This window comes from Ursus americanus, chromosome 9 (genome assembly GCF_024610735.1).
Source record: "Ursus americanus isolate L20-20 chromosome 9, mUrsAme1.1.p, whole genome shotgun sequence".
Classification (NCBI taxonomy): domain Eukaryota; kingdom Metazoa; phylum Chordata; class Mammalia; order Carnivora; family Ursidae; genus Ursus; species Ursus americanus.
Window position 1 is genome coordinate 59,694,920 of NC_142135.1, and position 19,735 is coordinate 59,714,654.

The window sequence follows — 19,735 nt, forward strand, 5'->3', positions numbered from 1 at the left end:
GATTACTCACTGCCATCTCACAAGAATGATGATTAAAATATTGTGATTAAGAATCAAGGACCTTTAGCCCCTCTGAGTGCTGATTACAAAGTGATTAGTAGGGATTACTGTGAGATTAACAATGTTTGCAAGGAAGATGATTTGATTCATTCCAGGCGTTAGGGACAGAGGTGGCAGATGGTTTAGTTATACCAAGAGAAACTGTAAAACACACAGTAAAAGACAGTTGGATTCTTATTCTCTTTTGTCTGAAGAAGAAAAAATAGCTCTTGATGGGTGAGGACATGTTGTTTAAAGTTATATAAGGCTTATGTCATATCTTTTCAATTTGTCAAGAGTGCAAAAATGATGTGATTAGTTTCTGTCTGGGAGGAATGGAGAGATCCAGATAATGACAACATTAAGGCTCGGGTGCCCGTTTTGTCCTTTCTGTATTAATTAAAAGTCTTTGATGCAAATTTATGATGTGAACTAACTTGCTTGATTTACTATTTAGACAGGTGTGGAAGGAAATAGAGTAGTTTAGATGTTTAAACTAGTACTTGCGTATGCAGATGACATGTTAATGACTTTATCAACTGATGAGTCTGTAAAAACCATCCCTTGAATTTTTGAAACATATGTTTAAAGCAGCTGGTTCTAAAATAAGGTTAAGAGCAACTATTTGCTCGATAGGGCTGACAAATAGGAACAGGTGATTGTCTTGGAAAAGGCCGTTGTTTAAAAATGAACCAATTGGGAGTTTAGGAGCATTTGGAGAGAGTCAAAACAATGAAAAATCAAACAGAAAATAGATGTAGCAGATAAGTTAGTGTCTCTCTAGCAGAGTTGGAAGTTATTTTATTGTACTGAATGTGTTGTTAATCAAAAAAATTTCTCATTGCCCTGAGCCATATGGAAGTGATTTGCCATGTTTTTCTTGCTGTCCATTTGCAATGTTATGTTTGAGCAAGCTGGCAAAGTGCCTTTTAAAAAAATACTATCCTTACAAAGGTACCTTAATGAGCTGATTGAAGACAAGATTCTTTGCACAGCAATCATGAGTGAAGTGCTTGTCTTAACTTTCAGGAGAGTCTATATAAAAAAGAACTTGACCAAAAAATTCTTTCTCAAATAATTCCACTAGTCTGAGACATACTTAGGAAGCATGTACACTAAATACACTATTTAGAATTATCTACAGAAGAGCCTTTCCAGTCTCTGCAGTTTGTAAGCATTATTTTATAACCTTTTGAAAACGTTTAATATGATGACGGGACTTACTGATGGCCACTGAATCTTCTCTTGTCGCCAAATAAGAGGATGGAGTCACAGGTTGTAATTTTAAATATAGAAGCGGAGAAAGTTTTCACTGAGAAGCGGCAGAGCTCTGGCTTTGTCTCAGGAAACAGCGTTCCAGATGGGGAGGATGGCTAGTGAAAAGATCCCAAGGCAAAGGGAATGTCCAGCACATTCTAGAAAGAGAAAAGAGGCAGGGAAGCTGGCCAGAAGCAAGCAAGAGAATTAGAGAAGGAGGAGATGCAGTTAGAGAGAAAGAAAGAGTCTGGGTCATACTGTGCCTTAAAGAGTGGGTTTTTTGAGTTTTGCTAGAACAAAACCATTTCTGTACTTCAGAGAGCACATACACAGAAAAGAATTGGGCGGTACATTTCTACTTTTTAAAAAATGTCCATATGCCTGGTCTCAGAGCCCTTGGATTGAATTGCCTTTGGACAACTTCAGATTTGGTAAATAAACAATCCAGATTCTTCTTATAAGCATAGATAGCCAGAAGCAAAATACTTTTAGCCATGGGTTGGAATCTCTCCAGGGAGAAATCAAAGTTTTTTGCTTTTTGAAAATTGCAAATTGCCAGGGACCTGAGGCAAAAGAGTTTAGAGCTTGCTTTCATCAATACCTATAGTACAGTTAACACACCTTCCTACCCTCCCCCCTCCCCCCCAGCCCTTTCTTATCAAAAGGCTCCTGTTAACCAAAAGAGTGTAAGTCGAAGCCCAGATTCTTTGACGTGGACACTCACCTTATCAGGAACTCATCTGCGATGTCAACATCTCCAAGACATGGAAACCAAACCTACCATGTTTGAGGCCAAATAGAATTTCACCAAGTCTCATTTTCCTCTCTGTGTCATCCTGTAAAGAATATTACTGTCCATGAAGCACTCGTCTGTGATGACACAAACCGACAACAAAGGATATCTACAATTGCGTTCTGCATCTCAAAGACCGAGTGGCATTATGAATATGTGTTTTTCAAATTGGGCTCACCTAACACCCTAAAGTCAGTGTAATCAAAACAGTAAGCATTTCATTGCCTTCTCAGAGGCCATAATTTGTAGAAAACATTATGTATTAATGTATATTAAATACAGTATAAACTTCCTAAGAAATTCAAGTTGAATGCCAAACTTGAAGTCAAAGCACACAGAAGGGAAAGGACTTTACCACGCGTGATCAGCCATGAAAACAAGAATGGAAATCATTCTTCATCCTGCATCTGCTTTGGGATAGAAGTAAACCATCCCTATGTAAAGGATTTTTTGCACAACCCATATGCCATTCCCACACCTCATTCTGAATAAAAAATGACGTGTGAGTTATCTGTCTTCCAACTACCATATTTCATTGATTTACAATCATATGTTTTCCCATTTTTATCTCTCTAAAGTCGGAACATAGCTTACAGTTGGTGGCATCTTACAATTTTAATTGTCAGCATTTTAAATTTTTAAGTGGTAGATAAAATAATAATGCATCTTACAATTAATCATGCCTTAGAATCAATCAAATATGGTATATATATATGTAAAACTATTCCCTCAAAAACCAGATGATTCTTCCTGGAGCAGTTATTTAAATATTTCTCTTGACAGAAATTTTATAGATTAAAAGGGATTTAAAGATGTGCCAGCCACATTTGACATGTGAATCTTGTTTGAATCCTGATTTGAACAAATGACTTTAAAGGACATTTTGGGAGCAATCAGACAAATTTGAATACTAACGGCGTATCAGATGGTACTAGGAAATTATGGTTAACTTTTTAAAAGTGTAATAATGAGATTGTGACTTGAGAAAAAGGTTCCTTCTCTTTTAGAGATACACAATGAAATGTTATAGATGAAATAATTTAATGTCTGGGATTTACTTTAAAATAATGCAAGGAAGGGGTAGGGAGAGTTGAGGGTGGAGAGAAAAGAAGATCACCCATATGGTAATCATCGCTGAAGCAGGGTGATGGGTTCAGTACACTCTCCTCTCTACTTCTGTATGTTTGAACCCTTCCACAATGACGAATTTAAAAAGTAATGTCCTAACGTTGTAGAAAAAGTTAATGTATTGGTGTAGATTAAATGTGGTGGAAACACTCAAAGAAATTCAGGCTCTATCTCAAATAATCACTGAAGTGATTAGGCTGTATTTTAATTTATTAATATTTCCATAAAGGCACCCCATACATCCATTAAATTACTTTGAAAATAGATTCAATTCCCTTAAGGGAGCCTCCAGATGTTCACGAAAATAAATTTCCTGGGTGGCTCAGTTGGTTAAGCGGCTCCCTTTGGCTCAGGTCATGATCTCAGGGTCCTGGGATTGAGCCCCACTGCAGGCTCCCTGCTCAGCGGGCAGTCTGCTTCTCCCTCTGCCCCTCCCCCCCTTGTGTTCTTTCTGCCTCTCAAATAAAGGGGAAAAAATCTTAAAAAAAAAAAAAAAAGACATTTTCTCGTCAAAATGTATTTGCAACTTACATAACATGTATTAATTGACTGCTCCTGTATTCCACAAATATTTGGAAGCATTTAAAACTTGAAAACCCGAACATCTACAACTTTCTTTCAAGAAAGTACACATTCTGGAAGAGAAATGCTCATGCAACAGGGCCCGCGCTGCATCGGGAGAGAGTCGGCAGGCCGTGTTGGGGCGCGTGCGGCCAGAGCCCTAGCTCCACCACGGACCAGCCCCGCGACCTGGAGCAAATTAATCCGATCCCCCCCACCCCCGCCCCCGCTTCAGTTCCATCTTCTACTAAATTAGGATAATATTAGCTGCTCTATCTGCGGCACAGAATATTTGGAGAGTCATGTCAACGGTAAATGTAACAGCCTCTTAAATGGTTAAAAAACATTTTTTTTTGAAGTGTGCTCTTTGTAGCAAGGGTTCAATAAAATGTACCATCAGATTAGAACGTGTGTCAACAGAGCGGTTGGGAGAAAAAAAATCAGTCATCTCACCGATTGTTTTGCAATGTGGCACCAAACAACCAGTTTGGCTGAGTTTCTCACTGACTTATCCAAACAGGACGGATGTTTCGGTCCTATTGCTGCAGCCCCGGCGGGTCCTGAGCTACACACGCAAAGTCAGGTGCCGGGCTGGGCCCCCCGGGCTTCGCGCTGTGCTGCACTGCAAGGCTCCCGCGGACTCTGTGCTGACGAGGGGAAAGTAAAGGAACAGGTGCCTAGACAGGTTGAGCGCAAAGCTGATCGGGATTCCCAGAACCCCGTTTGAGACCTTAAGAGACAAGCAGCCTGAACTTGCACCAACAGCAAGCAAATGAAGCCCCTCCCTGGCTGGGGTCCTACGCACATGTTGGTAGAGCTCCAGATAGTTTTAAAAGTTGGCAACTTTCTAAAATATAGATCCTCCAAGCCTCTTGTCTTTGTTCTGTGTTTCTTTCATCCCTATTGGTAATGCAGTTAGTCCATTCTTGGCAGAAAGGCTTCCCTGGTGTGTACTGGAGAAAACTGTCCAAGGAGGCGAAGCTCTGCTTTTCCAGAATTTCAGCTCTCTGCATACAAAGTGAGATGGTTGGAACTCAAAGATATGGGAAAATCAAGCCAAATAATGTTTTTAATCCCTTAAAGATGATAATAATGTCTTTAACTTATTAAAATGCTTACATCATTTTTTAAGAGAGCACGAGAGAGAGTGGGGGAGGGGCAGAGGGAGAGGGAGAGAGAGAACCTTAAGCAGGTTCCAGGCCCTGTGCAGGGGCCATGTGGGGCGCGATCTCACGCCCCTGAGATCATGACCTGGGCTGAAAGCAAGAGTCCCTCGCTTAACCAACTGAGCCACCCAGGCACCCCGTAAAATGCTTACGTCATTTCTTTGTGAAACTTTCACTGCATCAGAAACAAATCTTGAGTCTCTTTTCACCCTCCCATAGAATTAAAGTGCTGTTCCACGGGAAATGAGGCCAAGTCTTTCCCCTGATTTTCTCTTTCAGCCTCAACAACCTGCTTGTACCACCAACGCCTGTCACTCTTAAGCAGCGTGATCTTGCCTGAGTCACTTAACCTCTCTGAGCAGCTCCTTCCTAATCTGTAAAATGAGTAAGTTTGATCAGATGCTCCTTTTCAGCTTCTGATTCTTTAATCTTTACCAGGATGCCTAGAAAAAAGATGCTTTGATGACAATATTTTTTGCCAGGTGAGGTTTAACCAACAAATAACTTTTCTTATAATCCTTTTTATTCAAAAATATGTATGACATGTATTTTGATTCATTTAGTAAATCCAAGTATAACACTAGCATCTTAAGCCTGACAGACTATTAAAACAATCATTTATCAAATCCAAGTAAAATTTATTCTAGAAATGCAGGGATGGTTTGATATTGGTAAGTGCATTAATATAATTCAGCATCAGTAAGGCTAAAGAGAAAGAAGATAAGAATATATTGATTATTAAAAAGATATTTTATGAGATTCATACATTTTAAAATTCTAATTTCTAAATTAGCACCATAAGGAATCTTTATGAATATGGTAAAAAGAATTATCTTAAATCAGCAGCCAACCTCACACCTGGTGGAATTTACAAAATCTTTCTATGTGATCCATAGTCCCTGAAACTCCTATAACTAGAAACAAATTTTGTGGGGATATGCATTTTTCTAGACTTAGCTTTTATCACATTCTCAGAGGGATAGAGCATACCAAAAATGCTTTAGAGACATTACTATCATTATCAGGAACAGGAAAAAACTTCTTGCTATCACCACTATTATTTAATAATATTCTGGAATTTCCAACTCATGCCATAAGAAAAGAAACAGAACTAAGGGGCATGTATAACTGTTAGGGGTGGGAAAGTTTAGGTTATCATTACTTGAGGATAATATTGTATTAAGTTCTTTTAGGTGCAAGCCATAGAAGTATGCTCAAGTTGAATTAGTTACAGCAGTTGATTATGAAAATGCACAGGAAGGGGTAGCTCAGTCGTTAAGCGTCTGCCTTCGGCTCAGGGCATGATCCTGGATCCCTGGGATCGAGCCCCACATCAGGCTCCTCTGCTATGAGCCTGCTTCTTCCTCTCCCACTCCCCCTGCTTGTGTTCCCTCTCTCGCTGGCTGTCTCTATCTCTGTCATATGAATAAATAAAACCTTTTTAAAAAATGCACAGGAAGTCAAGAGGAAAGGAGTCAGCCACACTGAGTGGGATGTTGTTCAGGACAAAGGAATACATCTAATCTTCTGATGGCAGGTGTCCTAGTTCTTTCCTCCTGTGGTACACCCTGAGGATGATCGAGCTCCTATTTCTGCTATGATTCACTCATTGACAGGATCTACAGGTCTCTTCTTTGTAAACAAACTTGCTCTTTCCAAGTTCCTGTCTCTCAGGCCCAACAGAAGTGTCTATAAACCCTGATCCAGGCCAACCCTCCTTTTAGTATAAGGGTAAGGTGAAGGAGAAATCCCCATCCTCACTGTGGTTCAGGGATAGCCACACTAGTGTTCAGGATCCATAAAGCTGAAATCAGCTTCTGGAATGTGCTGTAATACTGAACACAGCTATCTATGAACCAGACCCATGTGTGTTCATTCTCTGTCAATACTTCACTGGGAAAAACCAAACCAGCCATTGGCTCTGATCTAGGGAGGGAGAGTAGTTAAATTAGATGAAGTCAGACTGTATATTCAAACAGCTTGCGCATGAAACTGATTTGGCCCGGAGGCTTACATAAGCCTGGTCCCATACATAGCAAATAATCATTATGAAGAGGATAGCAACGCTATTATTAGGAATGGGGAAATAGCACAGTGGTTAACAGTATGAACTCTGGAGCCAGACTGTCTGGATTTGAATCCCAGCTTCATTATTTACCCGCTGTTTCATATTGGGTAAGATATATAACCTCTCTGTGCCTCAGTTTTCTTGTTTATAAAATGAGGGTGATAGAGTTGTTTTGAGGGTTAAAAGAGTTATTACTTATAGTGCACTTGATTATCCAGTTAATACCATATAAATGTTTGTTAAATAAATACCTAATATTTATTGAGCATTTATGATGTGCCCGACACCATGCTAAGCATTTTACATGCATTTTTTCCCACTTAAACCCCATAACAAACTTATGAAGAGGACACTAATAATGTAACAGGATGCTTAAAAGGGACTCATTCTAGTCTGCATTTCAGCTGAGAACAAAACATTAACAAGAAGGCCCACATTCAAGTGTGAGATGCTAACCAGCTTCTGCAGGACACGTAAAGAAGGCAGCTAAGAACCAGATGGACCCTTCGGTTAAAGAGGCAAGGAGGGGGATAGCATCTTTGGGAAAGGACATTGTAAATGGGAAGACAATAGGAGTATTTTCCTGACCCCAAACCTAGTGAGGGGCATTAAGGAGAGCTTGCCCTGTGTCTCCTGGTGTTTGGGGTCGAAGGGGCATGGCATCATATCTGAAAAATCTAAAGGGCTGGGACTTTCAACATGTGGGTAGAGCAAAGAGAGTTACCTTCACTAGGAGCAGGTTGACCTGCCAGGGATGGCAGGTCAGAGGTATGTGATTCCATGGACAGGATGGCCAAATAGGATAGGCAGGCCTGGGAGTCATTTTAGAAGGGCCTGCACCAGGGACACCGGACTATAAGCAGAATGTGGGAGGTCAGCAGGGTCTACAAGTGACCAGCCCCAAAACAAACCTTGCCCAGGCTCATGTCAGGGGCGCTGCTAGCATGTTCCCAAATGGGGTCTCCAAGAAACTGCAGTGACGTTCCATGAAAGAAAGAGTCATATTGAACATCTGTCAATGTTCTCCAAGAACTCTAACACCAGTGTTAGTCAAGGAAGATCCCAAAGGGCTCAGCTAGTCTGGTGGTGAGGGTGGGGCAGGGAGGTGGGGAATTGGGGTACAGAGGTAAGCAAGCATAGGTTGGAAAGAGAGAGAAAACCAACCAAAGCTCACCCACCCCTTTTCCCTTTGTGGACTCACAGAATGAATTAGGACTGACATCAGGGAAAGGGGAAAAGAATTTCAAGTTTAGATTTTTACACAGAACTGGACATTGCAATTACTGAAATACTGTCCTGTGACTATATGTGACAGAGAACTTTATAGTCCCCAAGAGTGACTGGAGGTATCCTAGGGCCTACTTTAGATTTCATCCAAGGGACAGGGAAATCTTAGCCCTCCAGAGTGGGTTTGAGTGGGCAGTAGGGGAAAGAAAGGAAGTTATTTTCTTTTTTTTAATTTTTATTTAAATTCAATTTAATTAACATAGAGTGTATTATTAGCTTCAGAGGTAAATTCAGTGATTCATCAGTTGCACGTGACACCCAGTGCTCATTACCTCAAGTGCCCTCCTTAATGCCCATCACCCGGTGACCCCATACCTCCACCCCCCTCCCAGTTATTTTCTGTTTGCACCCTGTGGAATCCTGCTCTTTAAACAAAGTGGTTGCAGTAATAATGATAATAACAATGAACGACCCTAACATTCATTGAGGACTTACTGTATGCCAGTTCATGTTTTAAGTACACGATGTGTCCTTGGTCATTTAATCTTCACAACAACCCGAGGAGGTGAACCTAGGGATTTTGTAAAACCCACTTTACAAATAAGAAAACTGAAGCTTAGGAAACTGAGTACCTGTCTATGGTAACACAGCCAGTAAGTGGCAGATCTGGAATCCATGTGATGTCAGCACACTCAAATATGGACCCTGGCCGATCGTACGCCTCCCCACCATGAGCAACCTGTGAGCCCCGGAGCACATCAGGAGCTCTCTCCTCTCAATGAGAGGATGGTTGCAGGGGGGGGACTTGCTCCAACACCTCCAGGATCATCCATGCAGATTTCCTCCAGGTTCCACATAGTCTCCTGGTCTACAAAGCCCTCTCTAAACTCATATGGCAGGTGGGAAACATTCCTGGGTGGGTCTCTTTAAGGGAAGACTGGAAGAAGATTCATGACATACATTTGTGGTTTTATAGCAATAAATAGTTACCTTCCTTAAAGGTAACCAGCCTTTTGTTAAGAGTGCCTTGGATTTTTTTTTAATGAACTCAAGTCTGGGACTTGCCTGAGGGCCCAGTACTCCTTGCTCTGTTGACTTTGAATTGGGTACAGGATCCTGTTTGTCAGGTCTAGATTTTTAATTCTGATACAGTCCAACAGTCCTTTGTATTACCTGACAATTTTGTTCCTGAGGTCCCCATAAATGATAAGCTTGGGGTATTAGGCCTCTGGCATGGCAGCTTGCTATCCACGTTGGGAAGCTGCGCTCTCTGGATGACTCTCCACGTGGCTTTCACCTCCTTGCAGACACTACCTCAACTCTGCTGTTCCAGCTTGCCTCATCCCCACTGTAATCAGTAAGCTGACTTGATTTCAAGCTCTTGAGGTGACACATGAGATAAGAAAGACAAACTGGGTGTTAAGAGTTAAGGTGATGTTCAGGGGCGCCTGGGTAGCGCAGTGGTTAAGCATCTGCCTTCGGCTCAGGGCATGATCCCAGCGTTCTGGGTTCGAGCCCCACATCAGGCTCCTCCACTAAGAGCCTGCTTCTTCCTCTCCCACTCCCCCTGCTGTGTTCCCCCTCTTTCGCTGGCTGTCTCTCTCTGTCAAATAAATAAATAAAATCTTTAAAAAAAAAAAAAGAGTTAAGGTGATGTTCAGAGTTTGAAAGATGATAAAAACTAGCTGAGCATTCAATGGTTTGGGAATTCTCAAACTAGTATGAATGTCAAAAAAGGTTCTCACTACAAAAATGGTTGTATCCTGGGGTCCCTGGGTGATGCAGTCAGTTAAGCATCTGCTTTGGGCTCAGGTCATGATTCCAGGGTCCTGGGACAGAGCCTCGCGTTGGGTTCCCTGCACGGTAGGGAGCCTGCTTCTCCCTCTCCCTCTGCTGCTCCCCCTGCTTGTGCTGTCTCTCTCTGTCAATAAATAAATAAAATCTTAAAAAAAAATGGCTGTGTCTCAAAACCCCGTACCTTTGTTACTACACCTGAAGGATTAGAAATAAACCACATGTATAGTTAGAAGGAGATATTGATAACTACACAAAATAAAATAGTAAACAAAAAGCATATATCAAAACATTATGAGCAGTTTGTTACTGGTTCGTGAAGGGATGAAGATAAATGGAAAAGAATTAAGACTTCTAAAGTAGTTCTAAATATGAATATTTATCTTAAGACAAAGGTGATAATTCCATCTGAAGGGGAAATAAACATTGTTGGGACACTTGGCTAGCCATATGGAAAAAAAATAAAGCTTGGATCCCCATCTCAATCTGTATTCAAAAATAAAATCCAGATAGCCCAAAAATTTAAAGATGAAAAGTAAAACCATAATAGTACTAGAAGAAAACATAAAACAATTTTTTTTCTTTATATCCTCTAAGTAAGTGCAGACTTTCTAAGCATAAGACAAAAGCCATAGAGGGGCACCTGGGTGGCTCAGTCAGTTGAGCTTCTGCCTCTTGATTTTGGCTCAGGTTGTGATCACAGGGTCATGGGATCAAGCCCCGCATTCCGTTCAAGCCCCGCATTCCGTTCAAGCTCAGCATGGAGTCTGCTTGAGATCCTCTCCCTCTCCCTTTGCCCCTTCCCCTGCTCACTCGCACTCTCTAAAAATAAATTAAATAAATAAATAAATAAATAAATAAATAAATAAATAAATAAAATTTTAAAAATACAAAAGCCATAGAGAAAATGAGTACATTTGACTGCATACATTAACTATTTCTATGTGAAAAGTTACCATAGAGAAAGTTGAAAAGCAAAAACAAACTCAGAAAAAAATATTTGCAGCAGATACGGTAGAATAAAAGGCTAATTTCCAGGAGTCCTTAGAAAGGAAAGAGAATGAGACCAAGACAGGAAAATAACGGAAGAAGGAAAAAAGGAGGGAGAGGGAGGAGGAAGAAACAGGTTTGCCAAGACATGAAAAAGTTGTTCGCAGATATGCATGTTTGTTTAAACATAGGAAAATACACTCATCTTCACTTGCAGTTAAAGGAATGCAAAATTTAAAAACAATATTTTTAACCCACAGAAAGTTTTACAATATATTATCTAGCAGAGATCTGGGGAAACAATCAGTCTCACAGTGTGAGAAGGTAAATTGGTACAGCCTCTATGGGAAATAATCTGTTAGTGTTGAAAGCAAATGGGTGGCTCAGTCAGTTAAGTGTCTGACTTTGGCTCAGGTCATGATCTCAGCGTCCTGGGATCGAGCCCTGCGTCAGGCTCCATGGTCAGTGGGGAGTCTGCTTGTCCCTCTGCTCCTCCCCACTCGTGCCCTCTCTCTCTCTCTCAAATAAATAAATAAAAGTCTTAAAAAAGAAAGTTTAAATGCTAACATCTTTGACCCAGCAGGTTAGTTTCTAAGAATTTATGTTAAGAGTTGCAAAGACTATACAAATATGGATATTCATTACAGTATTTTTAGCAACAAAACACTAGAAACAACCTACATGCTTATCAGTAGGTGCTAATTAAATAGATTATGGTGCGTTCATTCAATGGAACACTATACAAGTGTTTTAAAAAACGAATTACGGTCTTAAGGACTGATACGGAATAGTCTTCCAATATAGTGTTCCGTTAAAAAATGCAATCTATGGGAAAATGTGTAGGATATGCTCTAATTTGATCTTGTTAAAAAGAGAGGGCCATTCCTACAGATTCATGTGTGTATATGCATATTTGGTTGCTTAGGAAAACTGTCAATATCCTTTTGAAAGTAAACATGGTATAAACCATCTAAAGGGAAAAAACCACTTTGATTATTTATATCATGGCAACAGAATCCATCTGATCAATGAAATGTGATTCAGGATGTCCTTGACTCATTGTTCCATACCCAGCTCTTATCCTAAAGGTTTCATTTTTTAAAAATAATGAATTTCAAGTGTAAACATGCTTCTTCCAATTTCCTCTTTTCTTCCAAAAAAGATAAAATGAAGAGTGTTCAATTTTTTACATAGTAAGTTCCAGTTCATCATGGTTTACGACTCAGGTTTGCTCGAGCAGGTAAAAGCAGAGAGGATGGTATTATGCCAGCAAGTCAACAAAAAAATCTCCCAGCAGCCTCTGGGTCACCTTCACTTTTTACAGTTTTCTGTCCAGTGCGGGGGAAGATGATCAAAGACGGGTCACCACTCCAGGACCTTGTGCCAGCAGGCCAGGGAGAGGCATCAGGAGACCAGAGTCCCCGGCTTTCAGTCTGGGAGCCATGGTGGCCTTGATGATGAAACACCCTATTTTACCCTTGCTGCAAAGAAGGCTTAAGTTAATAAAGATATTTAGAAGCTAGTGTAGCCTCGCGCTTCCCTGGGTAAGTGATGCCCGTGTCAGATTTGAGCCGTTTTCCTGGATTATGTCTCAGACCCTGTTATGACTGGCAAATGGAAATGAGAATAAACCCAGTCTCTAGACATGTTAATTTGATAGTTTCGTCACAATACATTTAGCAGCAATCAAAATAAAAGGAAAATATTTAAGTTGGTTCTCTATCAACCTTAATTTTTCCATTCGCAGCTTAGTAGCTTATGAAACTTTATAAATACTTAATGAAATTATCTCGGTCTGAGGCAGCGGTTCTTAACTGGGGGGATTTTGACCCCCTGGAGACTTTTGACAAAGGCCAGACACCATGTTTGGTTGTTGAAACCAGGGAGCTGCTTCTGGCAATCTTGGAGGTAAAGACAAGGGCTGTTGCTAAACATCTTACAATACACAGCACAACTCCCCACAGCAAAGAGTAACCCAGGGTAAAATGTCCATAGTGACAAGGATGGGAGACCTTGGTCCCTTTTGTCGCTGCTTTAACTCAAGTTCATGACAAAAATCCAGCCTCCCTTTGATATAAAATCGTCAACTTGTTGCTGAATGTAATGCAATTCCAAAAACTATCAACTAGGTCCTAAAGTACATGGTCTTAGTGTTTCCTCCTTCTCTCTGTCTCTTAATCTCTCCTTCTCCCTCTCTCCCGCTCTCAGGCTGAGTTCCATATTCTTCGGAGCTATTCCTCAAATACTCCATACCTCCGCTACCGTCTTCCTGATAGCAGATATTTAGTCATCCTTTATTATGGCTCAGGTTTGGGCTTTATACGCTCTGCTCTCTCTGCGCTCCACGACCACCCCCCGGGACAGGTGTTAGTTTCCTCCCTGACTCCAGAATGCACCTGTGCTTCGAGTACACCTTCCTTATCACACCAGCCTGGGATCTCTGATGTTCACATCGGCCTCCCCTCCTCCAATGGGGTCTTTTTCATTTCTCTATCTCCAGGGCATCTCAGGCCAAGCCTCACACGTAGTAAGATAAATGACTGATGGAGGAACGCATGGATAAATGGTTATATAGATAGGTCCTGTTAAATTTGAAATCTTGTCACATTTATAATACCCACATAGAGATTCTCTGCCATGTAAAGCAGACAATCTATTTCAGTTTTTCTATATGCCAAAAAAAGGAATGGGAAATATTATAGTATCCAGAGGCTTCTATGAAAGTATTCAGCTAAAAATGTAGGTTTTCATCTTGAGTCAATGTTTCAGTGTCTTAATTCAATTCCCAGTGACCTAAGAAAAGCAACATTATTCCAGAAGTATTCTATTGGAAACATTTCCTAGGAACAGTTTATTTGGTTGATCTTTCAAATACTTTGTCACATGTAATAATATCTGAAGTAAGTGTTAAAATGGCTTTACAGTTTCTGTGCACGGTGATCTGTTGACTGGTGTAATCTGTCTGTAGCGTTTTCACAGCGAATGTGTAACCCCATTATGTCTGTACAGAGAAAGCTACGTAATCACATTTGGCTTGGGCTTTAAAATGGACTTTGCCCTCTCCCTTCATCCCATGACCGCGGAGTAGTTCTTTGGCACATGGAAAAGATATCCAAGTGTATAAGAAAATAGCAGGAGGCTCATCCTTTCTTACTCAGAGTGTAGGGAATACAGAGATTTTTGTTTCTGTTTTTTCCTGGTGTTCGTGCTTTTGAATTATGAATGCACATTTATTCATCCGTAGTGTAAAAATGCAAATACATCGCAATGGTTCCATTAAAAAAAATGTCCAACTCCTCATTCTCCACAGCCAATTTCTTTCCCCATAGGTAAGCATGTCTTTATTACTATTTTAATTTGGGTGTGGATAATTAATACAGGTGCGAACATCAAACACTAGGAAAAGGTGGCGTCTCCCGCCCATTTCCCGTTACTCCAAAGCAGGTGATCACTGCCATTAGTTTTGTTTGCCCTTCTAGAATGAATGTAGAGTTTTATAACATTGGGGGAAAAAAGAACACTTCTTTCAGAGTTCACACTCTAAGCAAAATATTTTTGACATAAAATATATTAAATTTTGTTGTTGTCCCCCCCACACACCTTTTGAGGTGTGTTTAGAACAAGAGAAAGAAAAGGCACACAGGGGTTCTCATTAAGATCTGAGTCAGCTATATAAATTTGTTTTCCTCGGTAGAAGGTAGTTTATTGTTTAGATTTGCTGACTTATTAGGGAGGTAGAAGAGGAATCCTGCAAAACTTGGAAAAACATTTTCCTAAGGTAAAATAGGAAAATGCCTCACATTTTAGACCTGGCTCCTGCCTGTTCTGAGCAAAAGTCGTATGTTGGCTTCAGACCCTCCACTGCTTATAAATCTGAACCACAAACATCTCCGTGTGATGCAATTGTCCCAGGCAAAGGCCAATGGTTTTCCAGGAAATGTCCTCAGTATTGTATGTGTTCAAGAAATGTGTTCTCAGCGTTTTCCTATGATAAAATAGCACTATTTCTCCACGTGAGAAATGCACTTGCCAGGGTGGACTTTTCAGTCACCCCATTAAATGCACGCTTCCGAATCTATCAGAGGGGAGTTTAAATGTTACTTTCCGTCAGATTATGGGTCCGAGGCTTAATGTGATGGGCAACTTCCATTTTCAGGCTTGCTTGTTCTTATTATTTTATTTTGCCTCCGTTTTTCCTCCATATTTGTGTAGAAAGGAAAAATAAATTGTCAAATAAATACAGCAGTCAAGCAAACAATATGTACACGATATGAACTGTACAGATTTTTCTCGAAACAGTACCTTCTATTTAATCATGACCTGAAAAATCTCAGACTGCTCTAAAGCCTTCAAAAAAAACATTTTCTTCCTATTTTAAATCTCATTAACTTGCTGTTTTATCCTCACAGTGCCCATATAATGAAAGTAAAGAGAACAGAGCATTATTACCTGTCTATGCATGAGAAAGCTGAGGTCACAGAAATAGCCTGAGTGCTTGGGGACACAAAGTCAGAGATAAAATCTAGAAAAGATTTCTGGGCTCCCCTATCATTGTTTGCTCTGCTGAGAATACTGTGTTTGTGGCATTCTTTCTTTTCCTTTAACCAAGCAGCTCCCTGCCTATAATATCACACTGTTCATTTTGTCGATTGGAAACCAATGAGCAGAGAGGATGAGTGCTTCCCCACATGACCTGGAACCAAACACAGGAGCTAAAAATAGCACGTGCAATTGCCAGGCCCTAATCCCTCACTCAGGTCCTTTAACCTCACATTTGGGGTCCCGATATTAGAAGATATTAGGAGTCCGTGTGTCTCCTGGAGTGATGGCTTCTCTCCAGCTATGGAGCTTATTGCTACCCCTGTGCAAGTCAGGGACCTGGCTTTGCCATTGACAAAGCGCAGGAGGGAGGGATCCTGGGCCTCCAGCTTTGGAAATAGGCAAAATGCAGAATTACAGGACAATTCAGGGCAAGGTGGCGTTTGTCTGGAAAAAAACAAATAGGTCAAGGAAAAACAGTTCGAAGGCCTTGGAAAACTGTCTCAAGTGCCAGTTTACTTTGCTCATGTACATACCCCCCCTAAAATGGGCACTTTCGCAGAGTGACTATGTGTCACTACATGTCCAGGTAAGGAGGTTATGTTGAACTAAATCCCTTGGAAATCTACCCCCCTTAGACATCTTGAAGCTGAAAACCCATTAAAATCAAACAGATTGAAAGAAAATCCTAGTCGTCTAAAGAACATTTCCATCAGAGAACAGTTCCCCTGAGCAGTGAATTTTTCATTTTATCTGTTTTTAACTTTAAGGCACAGTTAGCCTCTCGAGGCTTCTACAAGTTGCTCACCAGTGATTTTCCCAGACATGAGAAGTTCTTTAATTGAGAAGGGGCAGAGAAGGAAAAATGTTGGAAAGAGAGTGAGAGAACAAGATTGTACAATTAATTAGAACAAAAACAGATGCCATTTTCTATACAAATTAGTAGACTGTCACATAGAATAAGACTACACTTTATTGGCTACAGTAAACTATTTTTATTATAGTAGTAAGTTTTTCTAATTATAGGAAAATTAGAAATTGCATGTGAACAAAAAAGAAAAATCCACAATCACATCACCAGAAATAACTACTATATAATTTATTGAATTTCTATCATATTTTCTTCCAGCTATTTTTCCTTAATACAGTATCTATGCATATTCATGTAAAACAGACATCATGATACACATCGTTTGGTAAACTACTTTTATCGCTTAACTATGTAGCATAAATATATTTTATGGGAATATGTATTTATCTACATAATTAATTTTAAAGGCTGCATAACATTTAATTGTATGAATGTACCAAAGTTTATTTAAAAACATTATTATTGGTACCAATTTTTCAATATGATGAACAGTTCTAGAATAAACAGCCTTATACAAATGTCCTCACATACCTGTTTAATTATTCCCTTCATAAAAATTCCTGGAAGCAAAGTTTCTGGGTCAAAGAAATGCACATTTTTGGACTATTGACTCATTCAGACCATTTAAAAATAGCAAGCAACGAAGGTTGGACTACTCTTTTTAAAAGCAACCTGAGCAACAGAACATTATATTAGAGGAACAAATGAAAAACTGTATCAGAAAAATTAAAGTATTTTTTAAAATAACTATAACTAGCAACTTTTGCAACTCTAATTTTAGTTCTAAATCTTGGTGGTTTGTGTATGAGAAGAAAGGAAATGCGGAAGGGATGAAAGGATAGACAACAAAAGCCTATATAAAAGAAATCAAGGGAAAGAGAAAGGGGAACACAGAGAGAGAAACCCTACCACCTGCTTTAGTCCTTGAATCCACTATGTTCCATTCCCCCTTGGCTTTTAGGCAAAAAGTCTGATATCTCTAAATGGACTCAGCCCTAAGTGTCCAGGCCCAAAACTAATGAACAAACACACATCCACCCACCGGCATTCCCAGTGAAGGACACAGGTTAGGCAACTCTGGGCATCTCACAGTGACACTTACTAGGATAGGGACTTTCCTTTGCTTGGTCTCAAACTTGTTAGCATAATTTTATTGGTTGATCTTTCTATTTCACTTTCTTTTCTTTTTCTTTTTTAAGATTTATTTATTTATTTGAGAGAGAGAGAGAGTCCATGCAAGTGGGGAGAGGGGCAGGGGGAGAGAACCTTCAAGCGGACTCCCTGCTGAGCGCAGAACCCCATGTGGGGCTCAATCTCTCAATCCTGAGCTGAAACCAAGAGTTGGACACTCAACCGACTGAGCCACCCAGGCGCCCCTCTATTTCACTTTCAAAGATGTAGGAGAGAGGAAATATTTTCTAAAGTCTCTTAGAGTTATCAGAAGTAGTTTCAAAACTGTGATAAATCATGATTATTTTTAAAAGAAATATTGCTTAGAATTCTAAGAAATGAAGGTCTGCAGAAAATCCCTGGTAAATGAGACCAAAATGTCATTTGAATACTCCAGAGTAATAAATACCTTACATGATGGTCTTTAAGGTTGGTTAAGTTTTGAATAATCAATTCTCTATTATGTCCTCCTTAATGTTTTTTTGCCACAGGTAGAAAAATTGAATACAGGGTCAAACAGCTTCGCTGTTTTCCACCTTTAGTATGATACCTGTGGCACCTTGACATTCATTGGACAAATATGTACTTGGAATCTTTAACTTATGTTCTTCACAATGCTCTAAGAAAAAATAAACTGGATCATGGAGGAGAGCAACTTTTGATGAAGGAGTAGGGAGCAGCACTGGGCACAGCTGGTGAGAAAGAAGCCAGCCAGCCAGGAAAAACATTCCAGGCAAAGGACACAGGTTAGGCACCTGCAGACAATAATACCAAGGTGGGTATGGCTCATTTGCAAATATGGACTCTTGAAATAAGAAGAAATAATCTCTATTCAACGTGGAGCCACATTTAGCACTTGTCTTAGTCCTTTCAGACTGCTATAACATAACACCATAGACTAGGTGGCTTGTAAACAACTAAAATTTATGTCTCACGTTCTGGGGGCTGGGAAATCCAAGGTCAAGGCCCCAGTGGATTTGGTGTCTAAGACAAGCCACCTCCTGCTTCATAAATGGCCATCTTCTCACTGTGTCTTCCCATGACGGCAAGGGTGAGGGAGCTCTCAGGGATGCTAGATTTCCACATATGAATTCAGGGCGGGAGGCAGGGGATGGACGGAAACATTCACTCCTAGGAAGGTCTTTATACCTGTAGACAAGCAGGTGTAAACAAATCTCTGACCAAGTAAAAACCATTTGATTAGTTTATCTCTGTTTTTAACATATCGCACTCAATTTAGCAATGAATCCATTAACACTATTATTTTCTTGTCATAATGGAGTAACCCTATAGATTGTTCCCTGAACAAGCTTAAATCTGCTTGAAAAAAGAAAATGAATACTGGAAGAATTAACATGCATTGAAATGTTAAATGGAAGGGATTAGCGGAAAGTTCAGTGGGAGTTCATAGATCATTTCAGAGAAAAGGGAGTGGTCTAAAGTTGGAGGCGGGACTTCATCCATTTCATCAGCAGACAGTTGCTACATATTTATACTTAGGTTAGGTTCTGGGGAAGACATAGACACTGGATAACTAAAATATGCCTTTGTCCTTGAATGGCTCATTGTCCAATGGAGAGAGCCTGAAAGTGAAATAAATAATTACAATTCAATGTCATAAATATAGACATGTACAAATTGCAAAGGGAACAGAAGGTATTTGTGGGAGAGAAGAGGAAGACTGACCCCACATCAGAGGAAATGAGAAGAAATGACATCGTGCTAAGGCTTACAGAATGACTCAGGTGTTGGGGGTGGGAAGAGGGGCATGATGAGTGCAGGGGAGGGGGAGGCACTGGCTTCCAGTTGTGGGATGAGTAAGTCACAGGGAGGAAAGGTACAGCATAGGGAATACGGTCAATGGTACTGTGATAGCATCCTACGACGACAGATGGTCTGGCCCGCTCAGTCAGAAGAGCATGTGACTCTTGATCTCAGGGCCAGATGTTGTGATTACTTCAATAAATAAATAACCTTAAAATATGTATATATAAGGTATAGGCTTGCTGAATCACTATGCTATACACCTGAAATTAATTTAACATTGTGTGTCAACTCTACTTCCAAAAAAAAAAAAAAAAAGTAAACCCCCCCAAAAAGAACGGTCCTATTTAGGGTTCTAAATGCTGATG